The sequence below is a fragment of the Capra hircus genome, assembly GCF_001704415.2.
Source record: "Capra hircus breed San Clemente chromosome X unlocalized genomic scaffold, ASM170441v1, whole genome shotgun sequence".
Taxonomy (NCBI): Eukaryota; Metazoa; Chordata; class Mammalia; order Artiodactyla; family Bovidae; genus Capra; species Capra hircus.
The window spans coordinates 15,105,998-15,128,992 of NW_017189516.1; the positions used below are offsets into that span (position 1 = coordinate 15,105,998).

At 44.0% G+C, this 22,995-nt stretch overlaps 1 pseudogene; it reads left to right on the forward strand.

The window, feature by feature from the left end:
• LOC108634288 overlaps positions 1-10,856 on the forward strand; it is a 132,783-nt pseudogene extending 121,927 nt beyond the window's left edge.
• The last annotated feature ends 12,139 nt before the right edge of the window (positions 10,857-22,995 follow it).

Sequence of the window (22,995 nt, forward strand, 5' to 3'; positions counted from 1 at the left end):
GGAGATTGAACCAGACCTACTTGATAGTGTTGGATGTTCTCTTGAGGAGATGTGGGTTGGCAGTGGCTTGCCAGAGGGACAGGGGCACTGACAGCAGCAGTCCTTGAAGGTGCCCCTCAATGTAAGTCCTCCTGGAGATTGCCATTTACCCTACCATGGAGCCCATAGACCCCAGGGTTGTATTGCCTCAGGCCAAATGGCTAATAGGGAGGGAGCATTACCCCACTCATCAGCAGATAATTGGATTAAAGCTGTATTGAGCAAGGGCCTGCCCACCAGAGCAAGACCCAGTATGTCCCACCCAGTCCCTCCCACCAGGAAGCTTTCACAAGCCTCTTATCCTGAACCACCAGAGGGCAGACAGAAGAAGCAAGAAGAAACACAATCCACAGTAGTTAGAATGAAAACTATGTTACAGAAAGTTAATCAGGATGGAAAAACAGAAAGTTATGTCCCAGATGAAAGGACAAGATAAAACTCCAGAAAAATAACTAAATGAAATGGAGATAGGAAACCTTCCAGAAAAGGAATTCAGTATAATGATAGTGAAGATGATCCAGTATCTCAGAAACAGAATGGAGAAGATGCAAGAAATGTTTACTGAAGACCCAGAAGAACTAAAGAGCAAACCGACAGAGATGGACAATTCACTAGAAGTAATAAATCCTAGAATAACTGAGGCAGAGGAACAGATAAGTAAACTGGAAGACAGAATGGTGGATATCACTGCCACAGAACAGAATATAGAAAAAAAGAATGAAAAAAATGAACACAGCCTAAGAGACCTCTGGGACAACATTAAACGCACCAACATGGGCATTATAGGGGTTCCAGAAGGAGGAAAAAGAGAGAAAATTTCTGAGAAAATATTTGAAGAGAAAATAGCTGAAAACTTCCTTAACATGGGAAAATAAATAGTCAATCAAGTCCTGAAAGCACAGAGAGTCCCAGGCAGGATAAGCCCAAGGAAGAACACGCCAAGACACATAGTAATTAAAATGACAAAAATTAAAGGCAAAGATAAAATATTAAAAGCAACAAGAGAAAAATGACAGATACCATACAAAGGAACTCCCATAAGGTTATCAGCTGATTTCTCAACAGAAGCTCTACAAGTCAGAAGGGAATGACATGATATATTTAAAGTGATGAAAGGGAAGAACATACAACCAAGAATACTCTACCCAGCAAGACTCTCATTCAGATTTCTTTCTAGACAAGCAAAAGTAAGAGAATCAGCACCACCATACCAGTTTTACAAAAAATGCTAAAGCAACTTCTCTAGGCAGGAAACACAAGAGAAAGAAAAGATCTACAGAAAATAAACCCAAAACAATTAAGAAAATGGTAATAGGATCATGTGTGTGTGCTCAATTGCTTCAATCATTTCCAACTCTTTGCGATCCTATGGACTGTAGCCTGTCAGACTACTCTGTCTATGGGACTCTCCAGGCAAGGATACTGGAGTGGGTTGTCACGCTCTCCTCCAGGGAATCTTCCCAACCCAAGGATTGAACCCACATCTCCTGCCTCTCCTGCATTGCAGGTGGATTCTTTATTCACTGAGCCACGTGCGAAGCCCAATGTGTGTGTTAGTTTCTCAGTCATGTTCAGCTCTTTGTGACTCCATGGAGTGTAGCCTGGCTGTCCATGGAATTCTCCAGGCAAGAACACTGGAGTGGGTTGCCATTTCCTTCTTCAGGGGATCTTCCCAAGCCAATGATTGAACCCAGGTCTCCCACATTGCAGGCAGATTCTTTACCATCTGAGCCACCAGGGAAACCTAAAAATCTTACTGGGAGATTCTTTGTGTGTGTGTGTGTTAGTTGCTCAGTTGTGTCCCACTCTTTTGGGAAGCCCCATAGGATCATACATATCAATAATTAACTTAAATGTAAATGGATTAAATGCACCAACCAAAAGACATAAACTGGCTGGGTGGATGAAAACATGTGTATGTACACACCTCCACTTATCACATCATTCTGCTTAATCCCCTAGATTGCAAGTGATTATTTTATATTGTTAGGTTAACCATGTTTCCATTATGGCTTGCAATTGTAACTTTATTTTTTGTCTGGCTATTAATTGTGAAAACTGATAAACATCTTTCACTTTTGTGATTATGTAAGTATTATTCACTTTTATACCATTATATCATGATTGGTCAACAGAAAAGAATAGAATTCTATATCACTAAAATTACCATTTGATAGAAAAACCTGTAATCACTTTTTAAAATCCAGATGCATATCAGATGTATCTTGGAATTTTTTTGAAGAATACAAATGCCCATGTATCGATTTTTTCACTAAAGCCCCAGATGTGTTTCTAATGAGCAGCCATGTTTAAAAACAACTAGACTATTTGATGATTGTTTACTTTTATCTAGTTTGTTCCACTTTTTCCATTTCATATACAGTGCACCCATTTCATTTATGTTTTCCAATTTTTCGGTCTTTTTTTTATATTCTTTCTCAAGCTTTTATCAACCATAGTATAAAAGCTTTTGTGTGTGTGTGTGTGTGTGTGTGTATATATATATATACATATATATATGTGTGTGTGTGTGTGTGTGTGTGTGTGTGTGTTGCTTCAATCTGTCCAAATCTTTGCAACCCTATGAACTGTAGCCTGTCAGGCTCCTCTGTCCATGGGAATTCTCCAGGCAGGAATACTGGAGTGTGTTGCCATGCCCTCTTCCAGTCAATTTTCCCAATTCAGGGACTGAAATTGCATTTTTTACGTCTCCTGCATTGACGGGTGGGTTTGTTACCACTAGGGTCAACTGGGAAGCATGTGTGTGTGTGTGTGTGTGTGTAATATATATTTTTTCAAACATTTAGGAATTTTTGCTTAGCTAAAAAGTTCATGACATTTTGATTCCACTTGTTTGAATTAGTATGAATAGAATGCTGCTGCTGCTGCTGCTAAGTCGCTTCAGTCGTGTCCGACTCTGTGTGACCCCATAAATGGCAGTCCACCAAGATCCCCAGTCCCTGGGATTCTCCAGGCAAGAACACTGGAGTGGGTTGCCATTTCCTTCTCCAATGCATGATTCTCCAGGCAAGAACACTGGAGTGGGTTGCCATTTCCTTCTCCAATGCATGAAAGTGAAAAGTGAAACTGAAGTCACTCAGTCCTGTCCGACTCTTCACCACCCCATGGACTGGAGCCCATCAGGCTCCTCCATCCATGGGATTTTCCAGGCAAGAGTACTGGAGTGGGGTGCCATCACCTTCTCCAGAATAGAATGCTAGAGTTTCTAATTTATATTCACTCAAAACTTTGATAGAGTTCCATATATTTTGACACCTATTATTACTGCTGAAAGTCTAGAAAATTTATTATCTTAGTGATTTTAAAATATTTAAATGAGACTTGAAAATTCTAAACCAGTTCTGAAAATATAAATACTGTTGTAAAAAAAAAAACAGGAAATTGACATGTGACATTAACTAAAGTAGAGATTTTATTCAAATTTCACAAAATTTTATGCTAGTTTCCATTATTTGTTTTCATACATTATTCAAGATTCCACATTGTATTTAACTTCACTGAGCAGGTTCAGCTGCATACAACAAATTCTGATAAATGCTCTTTTCACTTTTATTCTATTACAAATACTTTCTATTTCCTTGTTATGGTTTCTTAGATACATCCATCATTTAAAAGTGGACATTTAATTTCCAAATGCATGGGATTTTTAAAGTATCTTTTCTATTAATTTCACATTTAAATGCTTTCTTCTCTACAACCACCCTCTCTTTTTAGCCTTTGTACTTTATTGAAGCTTTCAATGGCTAAGTCAAAGATCTCTCTTGGTAAATGTCACACTGCACTTTACAATATGTGGTTTGTTTTCAAATATCTTTTGATATTGATCTTTAACATAATTTCACAGTGATAAGAGAACAGACTCTATGATTTCAATACTTTCAGTTCAGTTCATTTAGTTGATCAGTCATGTCTGACTCTTTGCGATCCCATGAACTGCAGCACACCAGGCTTCCCTGTCTATCACCAACTCCTGGAGTCCACCCAAACCCATGTCCATTGAGTTGGTGATGCCATCCAACCATCTCATCCTCTGTCGTCCCCTTCTCCTCCTGCCCTCAATCTTTCCAAGCATCAGGGTCTTTTGCATCAGGTGGCTGAAGTATTGGGAGTTTCAGCTTCAAAATCAGTCCTACCAATGAACACCCAGGACTGATCTCCTTTAGAATGGACTGGTTGGATCTCCTTGCAGTCCAAGGGACTCTCAAGAGTCTTTTCCAACACCACAGTTCAAAAGCATTAGTTCTGCACTCAGGTTTCTTTATAGTCCAACTCTCACATTCATACATGACCATTGGGAAAATCATAGCCTTGACTAGACGGACTTTTGTTGACAAAGGAATGTCTCTGCTTTATAATATGCTGTCTAGGTCGGTCATAACTTTCCTTCCAAGGAGTAAGCGTCTTTTAATTTCATGGCTGCAATCACCATCTGCAGTGATTTTGGAGCCCCCCGAAAATAAAGTCAGCCACTGTTTCCCCATCTAGTTGCCATGAAGTGATGGGACTAGATGGCATGATCTAAAGTTTTCTGAATATTGAGCTTTAAGCCAACTTTTTCACTCTCCATTTTCACTTTCATCAAGAGGCTCCTTAATTCTTTACTTTCTGCCATAAGGGTGGTGTCATCTGCATATCTGAGGTTATTGATATTTCTCCCAGCAGTCTTGATTCCAGCCTGTGCTTCATCCAGCCCAGCGTTTCTCATGCTGTTCTTTGCACATAAGTTAAATAAGAAGGGTGACAATATACAGCCTTAATGTAGTCCTTTTCCTATTTGGAACCAGTCTGTTGTTCCATGTCCAGTTCTAACTGTTGCTTCCTGACCTGCATACAGATTTCTCAAGAGGCAGGTCAGGTGGTCTGGTATTCCCATCTCTTTCAGAATTTTCCACCGTTTACTGTGATCCACACAGTCAAAGTCTTTGGCATAGTCAATAAAGCAGAAATAGATGTTTTTCTGGAACTCTCTTGCTTTTTTGATGATCCAGAAGATGTTGGCAATTTGATCTCTGGTTCCTCTGCCTTTTCTAAAACCAGCTTGAACATCTGGAAGTTCACAGTTCATGTATTGCTTAAGCCTGGCTTGGAGAATTTTGAGCATTACTTTACTAGTGTGTGAGATGAGTGCAACTGTGTGATAGTTTAAGCATTCTTTGGCATTGCCTTTCTTTGGGATTGGAATGAAAACTGACCTTTTCCAGTCCTGTGGCCACTGCTGAGTTTTCCAAATTTGCTGGCATATTGCGTGCAGCACTTTCACAGCATCATCTTTCAGGATTTGAAATAGCTCTACTGGAATTCCATCACCTCCATTAGCTTTTTTCATAGTGATGCTTCCTAAGGCCCACTTAACTTCACATTCCAGGATGTCTGGCTCTAGGTGAGTGATCACTCCATCGTGATTATCTGGGTTGTGAAGATCTTTTCTGTATAGTACTTCTATGTACTCTTGCCACCTCTTGTTAATATCTTCTACTTTGGTTAGGTCCATACCATTTCTGTCCTTTATTGTGCCCATCTTTGCATGAAATGTTCCCTTGGTCTCTCTAATTTTCTTGAAAAAATCTCTAGTCTTTCCCATCCTGTTGTTTTCATCTATTTCTTTGCACTGATCACTGAAGAAGACTTTCTTATCTCTCCTTGCTATTCTTTGGAACTCTGCATTCAAATGGGTATATCTTTCCTTTTCTCCTTTGCTTTTGGTTTCTCTTTTTTTCACAGCTATTTGTAAGGCCTCCTCAGACAGCCATTTTGCTTTTTCGCATTCTTTTTCCTGGGAATAGTCTTTATCCCTGCCTCCTGTACAGTGTCACGAACCTCCATCCACAGTTCTTCAGCCATTGTGTCTATCAGATATAATCCCTTGAATCTATTTCTCACTTTCACTGTATAATCGTAAGGGATTTGATTTAGGTCATACCTGAATGGTCTAGTGGTGTCTAATTCTTCTGACCACGGATCAGACACCCTGACCAAGTTCCCTATATCATAGTATGGGAAAATATCATATTGCGCCCCCCTCCTTGGATAAAACCTTTTTTGCCTCAACAGGGATTTTCTACCGCTCAGGTGTTGGTGACACGTGTAGGAAAGAACCTGAAGAATCCCAAGGAGCCTGAACCAATGGCGCCACTATACCCTATCTTGCAGGGGGGAACAGAAGAGGAACTTCTCTTCCCTCCCCCTTACCAACCCCCGGAACCCCCACGGGCCCCCGCCATCCCTCCAGCCAGGGCTGAAACACAGGAAGGGGAGCCCACACAAAATACTCACCATAGGCGAGCCATGTCCCCGGAGGGGCTGGCAGACTCAACCGTTGCCCTCCCCTTACGAGTGGCCGGCCCCACCCCCCCAACGAGGAAGGAAACCAACCTCATCAATATTGGCCCTTCTCTACTAGTGACCTATATAACTGGAGATCCCAGAATGCTAAGTTCTCAGACAACCCTAGAGACCTAACTAACCTTCTAGAGACTGTGCTTTTTACTCATCAGCCCACCTGGGACGACTGCCAACAGCTGCTTCAGATTCTCTTCACCACAGAAGAGAGAGAGAGAATATAGAATGAGGCCCGTAAAAGGGTCCCAGGGGCAAATGGAGAACCCACCACTAATATAGATGAAATTAACATCTCTTTTCCTCTATCGCAACCTGACTGGGATTACAATATGGCACAAGGTAAGGAGAGGCTCTGGGTCTACCGCCAGACTCTTTTGGGGGGGCTTAAGGCAGCTGCATGGAAACCCACTAACCTAGCTAGAGTGGGAGATGTTCAGCAGGGCCCCACTGAGAGTCCAGCTGCCTTCCTGGAAAGGCTGATGGAGGCTTTTAGACAATACACCCCCACGGATCCAGAAGCAGAGGCCCTCAGGCTGCTTTGATAACGCATTTTGTCAACCAGGCGGCCCTCGACATTAGGAAGAAGTTACAAAAACTAGAACGCCTGGGTGAAAAGAGTATCCAGGATTTAATAACAGTAGCAGAAAGAGCCTACAAAACCCAAGAAACCCCAGGAAAAACAAGCCAAAGCAGCAGATCGCCAAGCCCATAACATGGCATGCATCCTGCTGGCTGCAACAGTTCCTGACTTGGGAGAGAGGGAGCGCCAGTAGTGCCGCCTGGCTGCTAAAGGTAAGAGCCGTCCCCGTACGCGACCAGCATGAGGAAAGAACCAATGTGCCTATTGTAAAGAGGAAGGACATTGGGCCAAGCAATGCCCTAAGAAAAAGAAGGGACCACGAAAGACCCCCATCCTGGCCATCAAAGAACTGAGCGATTAGGGAGGATGGGGTTCGGCGCCCCTCCCCAAACCCAGGGTAACCCTAAGAGTGGAGGGGACCCCGATTGACTTCCTTGTCGATACAGGGGCTCAATATTCGGTTTTGCTAGAGCCCCAGGGAAAACTGGCCGGAAAGACCTCTTGCGTGCAGGGGGCTACTGGAATGAAACACCACCAGCGGACTACCCGAAGATCAGTGGACTTGTGTGTGGGCCGGGTATCCCACTCTTTCATGGTCATTCCGGAATGCCCCTTCCCACTGTTGGGAAGAGACCTGTTGACCAAAATGGGGGCCCAGATTCACTTCCTCCCGGGGGAAACTAAAATACTTGACCAGTTGGGCAGACCGATTCGAATACTGACAATTCAATTAGAAGATGAATATCGGTTGCACCAAAAACCGATGCTCCCCCAAGTGGACATTCAAAAATGGCTAGACGAATTTCCTGATGCGTGGGCCGAGACAGGGGGAACCAGTTTGGCCAGACACCACCCTCTTATATATATAGATCTCAAGCCAGGGGCCGACCCCGTCCGGGTCTGACAATACCCCATGACCCTGGAGGCCCGACAGGGGATCACCCCCCATATCCACAGGCTCCTAGCCCAGAAAATCTTGAGACTCTGCCAATCGGCCTGGAACACCCCCCTGCTCCCTGTCAAAAAACCAAATTCTCATGACTATCGGCCAGTACAGGATTTACGAGAAGTTAACCGCCGAGTTTTAGATATTCATCCTACTGTGCCGAACCCATACAACCTCCTGAGCTCACTCCCACCAGACCATCACTGGTATACGGTCTTAGATTTAAAGGATGCTTTCTTCAGCCTCCCCCTGGCGTCCAAGAGCCAGGACCTTTTTGCTTTTGAATGGTCTGACCCGGAAGAAGGAATCAATGGCCAGCTGACCTGGATCCGGCTGCCACAGGGATTTAAGAATTCTCCCACCATCTTTGATGAGGCCCTCCATGAGGACCTGGGTGAGTTCAGACAACACCCCCAACTAACCTTGTTACAATATGTAGATGACCTCTTAATTGCAGCAGAGGACCAACAGACTTGCCTTATGGGCGCCCGAGAACTATTGCGGACCCTTGGAAAATTAGGGTACCGAGCCTCAGCTTAAAAGGCTCAGATATGCTGACCAGAGGTCACCTACTTAGGGTATGTATTAAAGGAAGGGCAGAGATGGCTGTCAGAGGCACGAAAGGAGAAGGTATTCAAAATCCCTACCCCAGATTCACCTCAAAGGGTGAGAGAATTTTTGGGGTCTGCTGGTTCCTGCTGTCTTTGGATCCCAAATTATGCGGAACTGGCTAAACCCTTATATGAAGCCACAAAAAGTACCACCCCTTTCAGTTGGACGGAGCAGATGGAGACCGCTTTCAAGACTATTAAAACGGCCCTGCTGTCAACCCCCACCCTAGGGTTGCCTGACGTTACAAAACCCTTTCTCCTGTATGTAGATGAAAAACAAGGAGTGGCAAAGGGGGTACTGATGCAGCATCTGGGACCTTGGAAGCAGCCGGTGGCTTACTTGTCTAAACGCCTAGACCCCGTGGCATCAGGCTGGCCCCCATGCCTCCGCATGATTGCAGCAGTGGCCCTAATGGTCAAGGATGCAGATAAACTGACACTGGGGCAAGAGTTGCATATCACCGCCCCCCACACCATTGAGGGCGTCCTAAAACAACCCCCAGATAGGTGGATCAGCAACGCTCGGCTGACCCACTACCAGGGATTACTGCTAAACCCCTCCAGAATCATCTTTCTGCAGCCTACTGCTCTCAATCCGGCTACACTGCTTCCTAACCCGGATTTGGAAGCCCCAATCCATGACTGCAGCGACATACTAGCCCAGGTACATTGAATGCGAGAGGACTTGCAAGATCGCCCTCTAGCGGATGCTGAAGTTACCTGGTATGCGGATGGAAGCAGTTTCCACCGAGATGGGCTCAGGTATGCAGGGGCAGCTGTAACCACGGAAACCCAAATCGTGTGGGCCAAAGCACTACCTCCGGGCACTTCGGCTCAAAGGGCTGAATTGATACGCCTTTGCTACTGCCCATATACATGGGACCATCTACAGAGAGAGAGGACTCCTCACCGCCAAGGGTAAGACGATCAAAAATAAAGAAGAAATAAAAGCCCTCCTCTCAGCATTGTGGCTTCCTAAAAATCTAGCCATAATACACTGCCCGGGACACCAAAAGTCAGACACCCTGACCTCAAAGGGAAACAATTTGGCAGACAGAGCAGCCCGAGATGCAGCCCAGGGCACCGTGATAGAAGCCACCCTTCAATTGCCCGACCCCAGGAGCCCTGTTCTGCCAGCTTTACCCAACTACTCACCAAGAGACTTAGACTGGATAAAAAGTTTGCCTATGACCCAACAACTGGCCGGGTGGTGGCGGGCAGCAGACAGCTCCCTGATCCTCCCGGAGGAACTAGGAAAGCAGGTGTTACTGAGGATGCATCACGCCACTCACCTGGGAACCCGCAAGATGCAGGACCTGATTAGACATGCCAAGATTACCGTGAGAGACGTCAGATCGACGATAGAAAATACCGTATCAACCTGCAAGGCCTGCCAGCTCACCAACGCTGCCCGTCACCCAGCCAACCACGGGTCTAGAGAACGCGGGAGTCGGCCAGGAGCATACTGGGAGGTGGACTTCACTGAGGTAAAACCGGGTAAATGTGGATACAAATATCTACTGGTATTCATAGATACCTTCTCAGGGTGGGTAGAAGCTTTCCCCACCAAGAGAGAAACAGCACAGATGGTGGCCGAAAAGCTGATTGAAGACATCTTGCCGCTGTTCGGGTTTCCTGCACAGGTGGGGTCGGACAATGGGCCAGCCTTCGTATCTCAAGTAAGCCAGGGGGTAGCCCGGGCTTTGGGGGCTAGGTGGAAGTTACATTGCGCTTATCAGCTCCAGAGCTCAGGACAAGTAGAAAGGATGAGTAGGACACTCAAAGAAACATTAACAAAACTAGTTGCTGAGACTGGCGGGGACTGGGTGGCTCTCCTCCTCTTCGCCCTATACCGGGTGCGAAACTCCCCCTACCAACTGGGACTTACCCCCTTCGAAATTATGTATGGGATACCTCCCCCAATAATTCCTAACCTAAAAACAGAGGTGCTAAAAGAAATACATGATCAAAGATTACTCTTTTGTCTCCGGTCCTTACAATACTCCCACAGGGACACGTGGAAGAGGCTCAAGGCATTATATGAATCAGGCCCACCACCTGAACCCCACCGCTACCAGCCAGGAGACTGGGTGAACGTGTACCGCCATCGTCAAGAGACCCTAGAGCCCAGGTGGAAAGGGCCGTTCCTAGTTGTCTTGATGACACCCACTGCTCTCAATGTTGATGGCATATCCACTTGGGTTCAATACACCCACGTACGGCCTGCGACCTGTTCGCCCTAAGGGAAGAATTCCTCCCCCAATGGAAGACCAAGCTGGACAAAACAAATCCACTCAAACTCAAGCTACAAAGACGATAAAAGTACTGTTTATACTGTTGTCTCTATGGCTTAGTGCTGCCGCTAACCCTCATCAACCAATGAACCTGACTTGGATGATTCTAAGCGCAACTACGGGAGAAATAATTAACTCCACCTCGGCCATTCATCCCCAAAACACCTGGTGGCCGGACTTGGAATTCGACCTCTGTCTTCTGGCCGCGGGATATTGGGACATCAGCAAATGGGAGGTAAAGACGCCCGGCAAGTCCAAATGTGGGGCTGGCACTAATAGGTGCAATACTCGGCCCCCCACTAACTCAGGACCTGGATACAGCCAATACATTCAATGGGCAAGCTTACGGGAAACACCCTTCTATGTGTGCCCCAAGGGGAGACGGAACAGGGCGACCATCAATAACTGTGGGGGGCTGACAAGTTTTACTGAGCCGCTTGGGGATGTGAGTCATCGGGGATGGTCGATTGGGAGCCCCCTATTCGTGGTGACTTGATTACTTTGGGTCGTGTTCCAGGGCCCACTGGGTCAACTGGGGGACATGGAAGGGAGTCCCTCATAACTGGGCCTTGTATGAACTTTCTTTGCAATCTGGATGAGGCTTAAATTCTCAACGGAAGGAAAAAAGTTCCTCGGTTGGGAAGCTGGACAATCCTGGGGCCTCTGGCTATATCAGTCAGGATATGATAACAGGTTTCTGTTTACCATCAGGTTGAAAGTAGGACCCATACACATCGGCCCAAATCAGGGCATAGGGCCCAATTCAGTCAGTGCCACGAGAGCCTACCCACGGCCCCATTCGGCCTGCCCACACCCCTGCTCAAGAGCTTACCCGAACGCCTCCCGGGCCCTACATCACTAATACAAACAACTCCCCTCGGGTTAGCCTTAAGAGACCTAATATTAAAGATGATCAGGACCCGTTATTTGATATGATAATCAACACCTATCGGGTCCTAAATTCTCCTCGCCCGGGCCTGACTAGGAGTTGCTGGTTATATTATGACATCAAACCCCCCTATAACGAGGGCATAGCTGTCCCGGGAAATTACATTCAAACAAGAGACCACAGAGCCTGCTGATGGCAGCAAAAAGGAGACGCCAGATTAACTCTTTAGTGAGTAACCAGACAGGGCCTTTGCATAGGAAATGTTCCCCAAACCTATCAGCACCTCTGCAATTCCACGGACTCTATAAAAACAATCGAGTACCTGGTGCCTCCCCAAGAAAATTGGTGGGCATGCTCCACAGGCTTAGCACCTTGTATTCACGGGCAGGTACTAAATGACTCCAAAGATTTTTGTGTATTGGTGCTATTGGTCCCCTGACTGTTCTATCACTCCAATGATGAACTCCTCCTAAAACTAGAAAAAGCCTCACCCCGGTCCAAGAGAGAGCCAGTCTCGGCCTTAACCCTTACAGTTTTGTTGGGGTTGGGGGCAGCTGGGGCAGGAACTGGGATATCCTTCTTGATAGTGCAGAATCAACACTATTCTAGCCTAAGAGCAGCCATTGATCTTGATATTGAAAGACTAGAAAGCTCAGTCAGCCACCTCCAAGAGTCACTGAGATCTCTGGCAGAAGTGATACTGCAGAACAAAGGGGGATTGGATTTGGTTTTTCTCCAACAGGGGGGCCTATGTGTTGCGTTAGGGGAAGAATGTTGTTTTTATGTGGATCACTAGGGGGTAGTCAGGGAGTCCCTGGCCAAGGTAAGAGAAGGGCTGAGTCAGAAAAAAAGAGAAAGAGAAATGTCTCAAAATTGGTTTGAATCCTGGTTTAACTCATCCCCCTGGTTCGCAACTCTCATATCTTCCTTGGTGGGGCCCCTGAGTATCTTGTTACTGCTACTCACCTTCGGGCCATGCTTACTAAACAAATTGGTGGCCTTCATTAAAAGCTGCATCAATGTGCTGCAGCTCATGGTGCTCAGATCCCAATATACGGCCCTGCCAACGGTCCCCTTAGCGGGAGACAATATAGAGCTGACCCCAGACCCATGATTGGGTCTATCCTGGATCCCAGAGAAGGGGGAAATGAAGAATCTAAGCTACTCCATTTTGTTAACAGAAAAACTCCATTTTGTAAGGTTCCGGGAAAAGAGCCTTTGGAAATCCCCTGACCTCACCCCACCACCCATGAGCCAATCGGACCCCAGACCAGAATCTCCTGACTTAACGTTCAGGAACTTGTGGTCTACCTAGGTAATAGGGACCAATCAAAAACCAACACACAACCCTTCGAAAGAAAGTAACCAAGCAGACGTCCCCCTACTTAGAAATTCTTTTTTTTCATGAACACTCCTTATATAATGTAATCCCAAACCCAGGGCTCCTCCCTATAGCTGCTGCGTCGGTGACGGTGGGAGCCCCAGCTCGAGCTTGGTAATAAAAACTCTCTTGCTTTTGCTTCGGATATTGGCTCCCTGGTGGTCATTGGGAGATTTCGCGACTTGGGCATAACAGTTGTAAACTTGCCTAACGACTTGTGGATGTGACACAGTTCATGCACTTGCTGCTGCTCAATTACTTCAGTCATGTCTGACTCTGTGCGAGTCCATGGACTGGAGCCCGCCAGGCTCCTCTGTCCATGTGATTCTCCAGGCAAGAACACTGGAGTGGGTTGCCATTTTCTTCTCCAGTTCATGCACTTGGAAGGTCCCCAAGTAAACAGGATGTTGGGGGAAGGGATAAACTAGCAAGAAAGTCTTTGTTAAAATATGCGGGTGTAACTTGGGAAGGGAGAAAGAAGGATACCCTATAGGGAAATAATGAAACTTAGGTGATGGCCAGGAAGATTGTACACCCCACAGTATTCAGCCAATAAGGAACCTACGTGTTAGGGAATAAATTGCTTGTTGTAACCACCCTGGCTGTGTCTGCCCATCAGACACTCAATCTTGCAAGACTGTCATTAAAAGTTTTGCTTTTGCTGTGCTTCGTGTCTCCAAGTCCACCCACTGGCAAACCTGAAACATGCTGGTGGGCATGTTTCTCACAGAATTACCACATGATTCTGAAATCTCACTCCTGGGCATATATCCAGAAAAGATGAAAACTCTAATTTGAAAAGACACATGCACCCCAATGTTCATAGCAACACTATTTATAAAAGCCAAGACATGGAAGCAATTTAAATATCCATTGAAGAATGAGTAGAGAAAATGTGGTATGCAAACACACACACACACACACACACAAATGAAGTATTATTCATCAATATAAAAGAATGGCATAATGCCATTTGCAGCAACATGGGTAGACCTAGAAATTATCATACTGATTGAAGTAAGTCAGACAAATATATGATAACACATATGTGGAATCTTTAAAAAATGATACAAATGAACTTATTTATAAAACAGAAATAGGCTCACAGACATAGAAAACAAACTTATGATTACCAAAAGGGAAGTTCAGTTCAGTCACTTGGTCATGTCAGACTCTTTTACACCAGGCTTCCCTGTCCATCACCAACTCCCAGAGCTTTCTCAAACTATGTTCATTGACTCAGTGATACCATCCAACCATCTCACCCTCTGCCGTCCCCTTCTTCTCCTGCCTTCTATCTTTCCCAGCATCAGGGTCTTTTCTAAAGAGTCAGTTCTTCACATCAGGTGGCCAAAGTATTGGAGCTTCAGTTTCAGCATCAGTCCTTCCAATGAATAGTCAGAACTGATTTCCCTTAGGACTGACTGGTTTGATGTCCTGGCAGTCCAAGGGACAGCAAGTCCACACCACAGTTCAAAAACATCAATTCTTCAGCCCTCACCTTTAGGGGGAAGGATAAACGTACACACTACTATGATAACCAACAAGGACCTACTGTATAGTGTGGTGACCCAAGGACAAAAGAGCAGATAAAACCAAGGAGGGTCTTGGAATGCAGGAATGGAAAAACCAGATCCTTATCATCCTTTCCTCCCCCATGTTATAACTATTAATGTATTTCAGGTTCTCCTGAGCAGTATAACCTGTCTCCCCTCCTACCACATAGGGAGAAGATATTTGCCTTACTCTTCCCTCCCCCCATCCAGTATATGTGCCTTATCCAATCAGCAAATGACCCACATGCCCACCACTATCCCACTCCTTGTACCCTGAGCATAAAAGTGTACTAAGGACCCCTGTTGTCAGTTCTCCCTTGAGCTGGCCCACTGTTCTAACAGTGTCTCCCACTCTAATAAACTTTACTTCCCTCTCATTCTGGCTATTGTCTGGAAATTCTTTTCCAACCAGTGCCAGGACAATGACATTTTTGGTGGCCCGTACAGGGACTTGGGGTCTCTTACCCACCTTCTCGCTTCTCCTTTTTGATAGGGACCCTCTGCGAACAGGCAAGTCCTGTGGAAGCAACTGAGAAATTCTGGCCAGGGTTACCTTCTGGTGTATTCCAAAGGGTACACACTGCTCACTGTGCCCCAGTAGCTGCTGCCCAAATGGGTGAGGGTCTCTCTTTTGTCTTCTTTGCAACTGAGGATTAGGCCAACCAATATTGTGTGGGCATGGGTAAGGCACTTAAAAGCCACTGTGTGATGATAAGGGGGGCACGGAACAGATCAGGCTACAAGGGCATCTGCCCCCAGCAAGACAACTTCTGTGCACCATATCAGGCACATAGTGGTTGAAGCAAAACAGAGACCACTGCCCCTGGCCACCACCTCTCCGATAGGATTGTAAGGTGGATTCCTTAGCCTCTTCCCTGTCACTTTAACTTCTTTCCCTTTCAGTCCGGATTGATTTACAAGAGCCTACGTGTTGCCTCTGAGCCATCCCAAGGGTGCCTTCCACATTTCAGGGAATCGCCAGTGAGTCACCCGGTTGCTCCCAGAAATCTCTTTCTCTGCTGGGGTCACATGGTGCCTTAGTGCTGTCTTTCTTTTCCTGGGTCACATGGTGCCCTAGCTGCACGGTTCTCAGAGGTCACCTCTCACTGTCGGACACAACTGGGGATGATCAGTCGTTTTTGTGCCATTAGTCACATGGAGAGATTCCTGGGACAAAAGGGACACCTTTCTGTCAGCCAGTGACTCTCAGTACCCCCATTCTATGGCAGATAGGCTAAGAGTGGGTTCTAGTACATCCCAGGAGCCTCTCCCAGACTCACTCCTTGGCTATATTCTCATAAACTGGAAAATTTTGACCCTGCAGAAGGCCTGCCCACAATACAAACTGCAGGACTCAAAAAAAAAAAAAAAAGGCCTCTGAATGGCACACTAGCTTTTGCCAAAATCAGGGAAAGGACTCAGAATTTCCTCACATTCAGTCCTTCATAGCCCTCAGTCAGAATCCAGATTTGAGGGACTCATGCCGCATGTGTCTTTCTGTTGCCTCCCTATCTCCTATCCCCCTTTGTCTCCCTCCATCAGATTTCCTAGACAACCCCTACTTGACCTTTTATATCCACATGATCTCTAGGAAAGGATTCTGAGGTTCCTTTTGGTTCAGGTCTTTCTCCTATATTCAAAAACCTGAAGGATCAAAAACTCTCCTCTAAGCTTATCTCTCAGGTAAGGAGGGAACCAAGTTTTCCCCACTCTTGAACATCCTAAAGAATTTCTAACTACTCCTGTTTCTCAGGGTGGGGAATGACCAACCAAGCTTCCCCCACTCCTGAAACTTTCCTTAACCCTTCAGATTCTTCTGATGGGACAAAGACCTCACTTCCCACCAGAGGGACAATCCAAGATTTTTATCAGCTGATCTGCCTCTGATATCAGAGTCAATTTGAGCACTATTTGGTCTATAATTTAGGTATAAAACTATGACTACAGAAAGGAAAGATGACTTTTTTTTGTTGCTGAGAACATTTTTAATAAATTTAAGCTTCATTGAGGTATAATTGATACATCATATTGTAAGATATTTAAAGTATACAATGTGTTGATTTGATATACATTATGAAAGGATACCCCATTAACCTAGTTAATTAACACATTCCCTCACCTCATATAGTTATCTTTTTTTTAGTGAAAACATTTAAGTTCTACTCTCTTTGTTGTTGTTGTTTAGTCACTAAGTTCTTTTTAATATAAATTTACTTATTTTAATTGGAGGTTAATTACTTTACAATATTGTATTGGTTTTGCCATACATCAACATGAATCCGCCACAGGTGTACACGTGCTCCCCATCCTGAACCCCTCCTCCTCCCTCCCTGTACCATCCCTCTGGGTTGAGACACGTGTACCCCAATGTTCATTGCAGCACTGTTTATAATAGCCAGGACATGGAAGCAACCTAGATGTCCATCAGCAGAAGAATGGATAAGAAAGCTGTGGTACATATACACAATGGAATATTACTCAGCCATTAAAAAGAATACATTTGAATCAGTTCTAATGAGGTGGATGAAACTGGAGCCTATTATACAGCGTGAAGTAAGGCAGAAAGAAAAATACCAATACAGTATACTAACGCATATATATGGAATTTAGAAAGATGGTAATGATAACCCTGTATGCGAGACAGCAAAAGAGACACAGATGTATAGAACAGTCTTTTGGACTCTGTGGGAGAGGGCGAGGGTGGGATGATTTGGGAGAATGGCATTGAAACATGTATAATATCATCTATGAAACCAATCGCCAGTCCAGGTTCAATGTAGGATACTGGATGCTTGGGGCTGGTGTACTGAGAAAGATGACTTTTTGACACAGGATGGCCATGATATTCTTTAGACTCCAGAGAGAACTGGTTAAAATGATTTTTTTTTCCATTGAAAACTGCAAAACCTGTTCTTTTTGCATATGCAATTAAAAACAACTAGCTTGTTAAAAAGCCTGCCTAAGGAAAAGCTTGAAGTTAACCTTTTCCATGTCCCTGAAATATATATCCCACTTTGCCTGAGACCTCAGCCCTGGGCAAATAAGAACTTCAAAAAAGGGGGGGGGGTGTCAAAGAGACATTTTATTTATTTATTTTTAAATATAAATTTATTTATTTTAATTGGAGGTTAATTACTTTACAATATTGTATTGGCTTTGCCATACATCAACATGAATCCACCACAGGTATACACGTGTTCCCCACCCTGAACCCCCCTCCAGCCTCCCTCCCCATACCATCCCTCTGGGTTGTCTCAGTGCACCAGCCCCAATGTGTGGAAAATGATGAGATCTCTGTCTGTCTGGATTTACGTATGTCTCAGTGTGTGTCTTTTTTTTTAAAATAATATTGCTTAAATTGTAAATGAGTTCTAATTTAATTGGCCTAAAGAAAAGTTCAATGGCACTCATCTCACACACTAGTTAAGTAAGCTCAAAATTCTCCAAGCCAGGCTTCAACAGTACCTGAACCGTGAACTTCCAGATGTTCAAGCTGGATTTAGAAAAGGCAGAGGAACCAGAGATCAAATTGCCAACATCTACTGTATCATCAAAAAAGCAAGAGAGTTCCAGAAAAACATTTACTTCTGCTTTATTGACTATGCCAAAGCCTTTGACTATGTGGATCACAACAAACTATGGAAAATTCTTCAAGAGATGGGAATACCAGATCACCTGACCTGCCTCTTGAGAAATCTGCATGCAGGTCAGGAAGTGACAGTTAGAACTAGACATGGAACAACATACTGGTTCCAAATAGGGAAAAGAGTATGTCAAGGCTATATATTGCCGCTTATTTAACTTATATGCAAAATACATGATGAGAAATGCTGGGCTGGATGAAACACAAGCTGGAATCAAGACTGCTGGCAGAAAAACCAATAACCTCAGATATGCAGATGACACCACCCTTATAGCAGAAAGCAAAGAACTAACGAGCCTCTTGATGAAAGTGAAAGAGGAGAGTGAAAAAGCTATCTTAAAACTCAACATTCAGAAAACTAAGATCATGGCATAAGGTCCCATCACTTCATGGAAAATAGATGGGGAAACAATGGAAACAGTGACAAACTTTTTTTTTTTTTTTTGCTCCAAAATCACTGCAGATGGTGACTGCAGCCATGAAATTAAAAGATGCTTGCTCCTTGGGAGAAAAGTTATGACCAACCTAGACAGCACATTAAAAAGCAGAGACATTACTTTGCCAACAAAGGTCAGTCTAGTCAAGGCTATGGTTTTTCCAGTAGTCATGTATAGATGTGAGAGTTGGACTATAAAGAAAACTGAGTGTCAAAGAATTGATGCTTTTGAACTGTGGTGTTGGAGAAGACTCTTGAGAGTCCCTTGGACTGCAAGGAGGACCAACCAGTCCATCCTAATGGAAATCAGTCCTGAATATTCATTGGAAGGACTGATGCTGAAGCTGAAACTCCAATACTTTGGCCACCTGATGTGAAGAACTGACTCATTTGAAAAGACCCTGATGCTGATAAGATTGCAGGCGGGAAGAGAAGGGGACAATAGAAGATGAGATGGTTGGATGGCATCACTGGCTCAACAGACATGAGTTTGAGTAAACTCCATGAGTTGGTGATGGACAGGGAGGCCTGGCATTCTGCAGTCCATGGGGTCACAAAGAGTTGGACACAACTGAGCGACTGAACTGAACTGAAGTGAAAGAAAAGTAAGCACTTACAAATCAGACAATTCTAAATACAAGAGAAATTAACCTAAATGAATATCAGATTCACGTGAACTGGAAAATATTCAATATTTAATATATAGTATTAATGTTTGCTAATCTAATATAGATATGTCTAGGAGTCATTAGCATTAAGCATATTTTCATTGTGCCTAGGTTTATTGTAAGTTAAATATTGTCATATCTGTTACAAGTTTGTCAGCAAGGCAAGCACCTCGAGTGAAGAAACTTCAAAAAAATGTAAATGAGATATGAGCTTTTATATAAACTCTAGTAAGAATAATTATACTTTAGAAATGCCTGTCTAAAATAGTCTCTTCAGATTTTGGTAACCTGAATTACTAGGGTTGTGCTAAACTAAGTGACAGAAGTTTATTGAATAGTTAGGTCATTTCCAAATAAAATAAGATTCTGCAACATTCATTACTGAATACTAACTTCCTCTTACAGAGAAACTAGAGATTTTGGACTATTAATGAATAATGTTTGATGCCATCCTGAGATGTTCTCTAGAATTTTTTTAAGCAACTATCACTGGTATTAATGTTCACCAATCTATAGAATGCTAATACAAAGATCAGTTCTTGGTTGTTTAAGGAAAGTATGATGTGTGTTTTCAGTAAAGAAGGTATGAGGAATGAAATTACATTCTATGAAGGGAAAAGGAAGTAGGTCTGACTTACAGGTAGCTGTTTAAGGATGGGAGAACAAATGGGTACAGAAAATGATAAGAAGGTTTTATTGAAAGTGGTCCCTAAGGGAAGAGTTTTGTGCATAAATACAAGTTTTTTTGAGATGTTGAACTGCCTTTGATAATGTATTTTTAGTTTCTTTACCTCTGAAGTGACCTTTGAAATCTTTGTTACTTTGGCTTAAGTGAATATATTGTTTCACAGTGATCTATATGATTCTATCTGACTGTTATAAATTCTTTGGATATTTATTGACAAAACTTCCTAAATAACTTGACTTCTAGCTGACTGTGGGATGCTTGCTTCTTAGGGCCCCCGAGATATTCCAAAGGACTGTTAAACTACCTGAGTTCATTTGACATGTTAAATTACTTGGGAAGTATTGTTGGAGGAGTGATGAATCTTCTCAGGTTTTATTGTGTGGTTGATGTTACTTATATAGATATCCTAGAAATTACCAAAAATAAGCCCTTTTATAGACTTTTGCTATCCTGATGTCCTTAAAACATGGCAACAGTCTACTCCTAAATCAGGGAATTAAAAATGGGTGAACAATAGCTGAAAATCAAAGAGTCAGAGCTATGGAAATCCAAGATGGCCGCTTGACTTTTCCTGGCTCCCTGACAATCCTCATTTTTATTTGATGGGTTAAAGCCTTCCCTAGCTACAGGGTTAATGCCCTCATAATGAAAAAATCATGTTTCACTGAATATTAAGTTTTGTTAATTGTTAAACTAAGTTTCTAGTTTTGTTAATTAAGGTCTAATGTTTATTAAGACTCACTTCTGAGATAGTTCCTTGTTGTTATGTTATATTGCTAAAAGATTTAATTAAGTTTTTAAAAAGGACACTCTAAGTTTGTTTCTAAAGTTTATCTCAGTAACCAATCTTCAGATAAATATCAGATACTCCATGATATACAACCAGGAGATTAACACCAGGCTATAGTCATTTAGGCTGCAGTCCATGGTATCACTAAGAGTCAGACACAACTGAGCGACTTCACTTTCACGCATTGGAGAAGGAAATGGCAACCCACTCCAGTGTTCTTGCCTTGAGAATCCCAGGGATGGGGGAGCCTGGTGGGCTGCCATCTATGGGGTTGCACAGAGTTGGACACGACTGAAGCGACTTAGCAGCAGCAGCAGCATAGTCATTTAACAAATGAAGTCAGATAACCTGGGGTACACTGGGCTCTACCTAATGAAAGTTCTTGACTTACAGTTCTTACTTATGACCTTACTAATAACTGCTAGCTATAGCTATATTATTTTTTATGTTACTTGTTTCAGAAGATTGTTTCTTACATTAACAAATGTGTGACTGAGCCTGTGATAAAAATGCTGATATACAGTTCCATATGAGATCAATGATTGTGATAATGTAACTCTAGATATGGGAAGAAGCAACAAGAAGGAATATTTTCCTGGACCAAGAGGCTAGTAAGAGAAGTATGGTCCAGAGACTTTTGCTACTCACAAGGCCTGGTCTGATAACACACTGAGTGGTCTATCAATGCAATCTTCCCTAGACCTGGGAATGAGCCTTCCCAGCACCGCAGGACACAGTGGCCCTGAAATGCCCCCAAAACATGGCCAAATATGTGGCTATGAAGGGACCCTGCTGACTGGAAATTGGCACTTGCCAGTTGCCTCTATAAAGATTGTATCACCACTGCAATCTGCTGACCTTCAACACCCCCTGAAAGGAGTTCAGGATGGAGATCAGAAATAAGGCACTCTGTGCTCTTCTGGGAAAAACCCAGAAGAACTGGCCTTCAGACAGTCAGATGTTTTCAAGTGAAGATTTTATGAGCCCAAATTCTTGCATCTTCTCATACTTAGAGAAACACTAACGTCAGGGAATGATGCTGAAGCTGCAGCTCAAGTACTTTGGCCACCTCGTGCGAAGAGTTGACTCACTGGAAAAGACTCTGATGCTGGGAGGAATTGGGGGCAGGAAGAGAAGGGGACGACAGAGGATGAGATGGCTGGATGGCATCACTGACTTGATGGATGTGAGTCTGAGTGAACTCCGGGAGATGGTGATGGACAGGGAGGCCTGGCGTGCCGTGATTCATGGGGTCGCAAAGAGTCAGACACGACTGAGCGACTGAACTGAACTGAACGTCACGAACCAGTGTCTGGCCCTGGTTCTCCTGGCTAGCCCCTGAGCAACTTTTCTACTTCTATTCATCTTTGGGCCATGTACCTTTAACTTTCTTGTTAAATTTGTTTCTTCCAGAATATAACACATCTCCAAGTGGTAGTATGATAGGAATATTCCTTAACACCTAGACAATGCTGAAACAAATCACCTTATCATTCCATGGACTCTCATCTCCCTCCATAAATGCACCCTGACAGAGAGCAGGCAAAGGGAACCCAGAGCCCCATGATGCCCCTGTACAGCCTGAAGAAGCCAGAGTGTCCATCGCCCCTTTTCCCCTGACACTGGGTTCCCAAATGCCTGGGAAGGGAAATAGGTAAATAGTTAGACATAAGCAGGGTATCAAAAGGGGCCAAAGAAATGGCCTTAAAAATAGAGAGGGAGGAATGTGGTGACCCAAGGATGAATGAGCAGATAAAACCAGGGAGGGTCTTGGAACGCAGGAATGAAAAAACCAGACCGTTATCATCCTTCCCTCCCCCATGTTATAACTATTAATGTATTTCAGGTTCTCCTGAGTAGTATAACTTGTCTCCCCCCCTACTACATAGGGAAAAGATATTTGCCTTACTCTTCACCACCTTCATAACTAGTATATGTGCCTCATCCAATCAGCAAATGACCCACAAGACCCCTATCCCACTCCTTGTACCCTGGGCATAAAAGTGTACTAAGGACCCCTGTTGAATCTTGGTTCTCCCTTGAGCTGGCCTGCTGTTCTAACAGCATCTTCCACTCTAATAAACTTAACTTCCCTCTCATTCTGGCTATTGTCT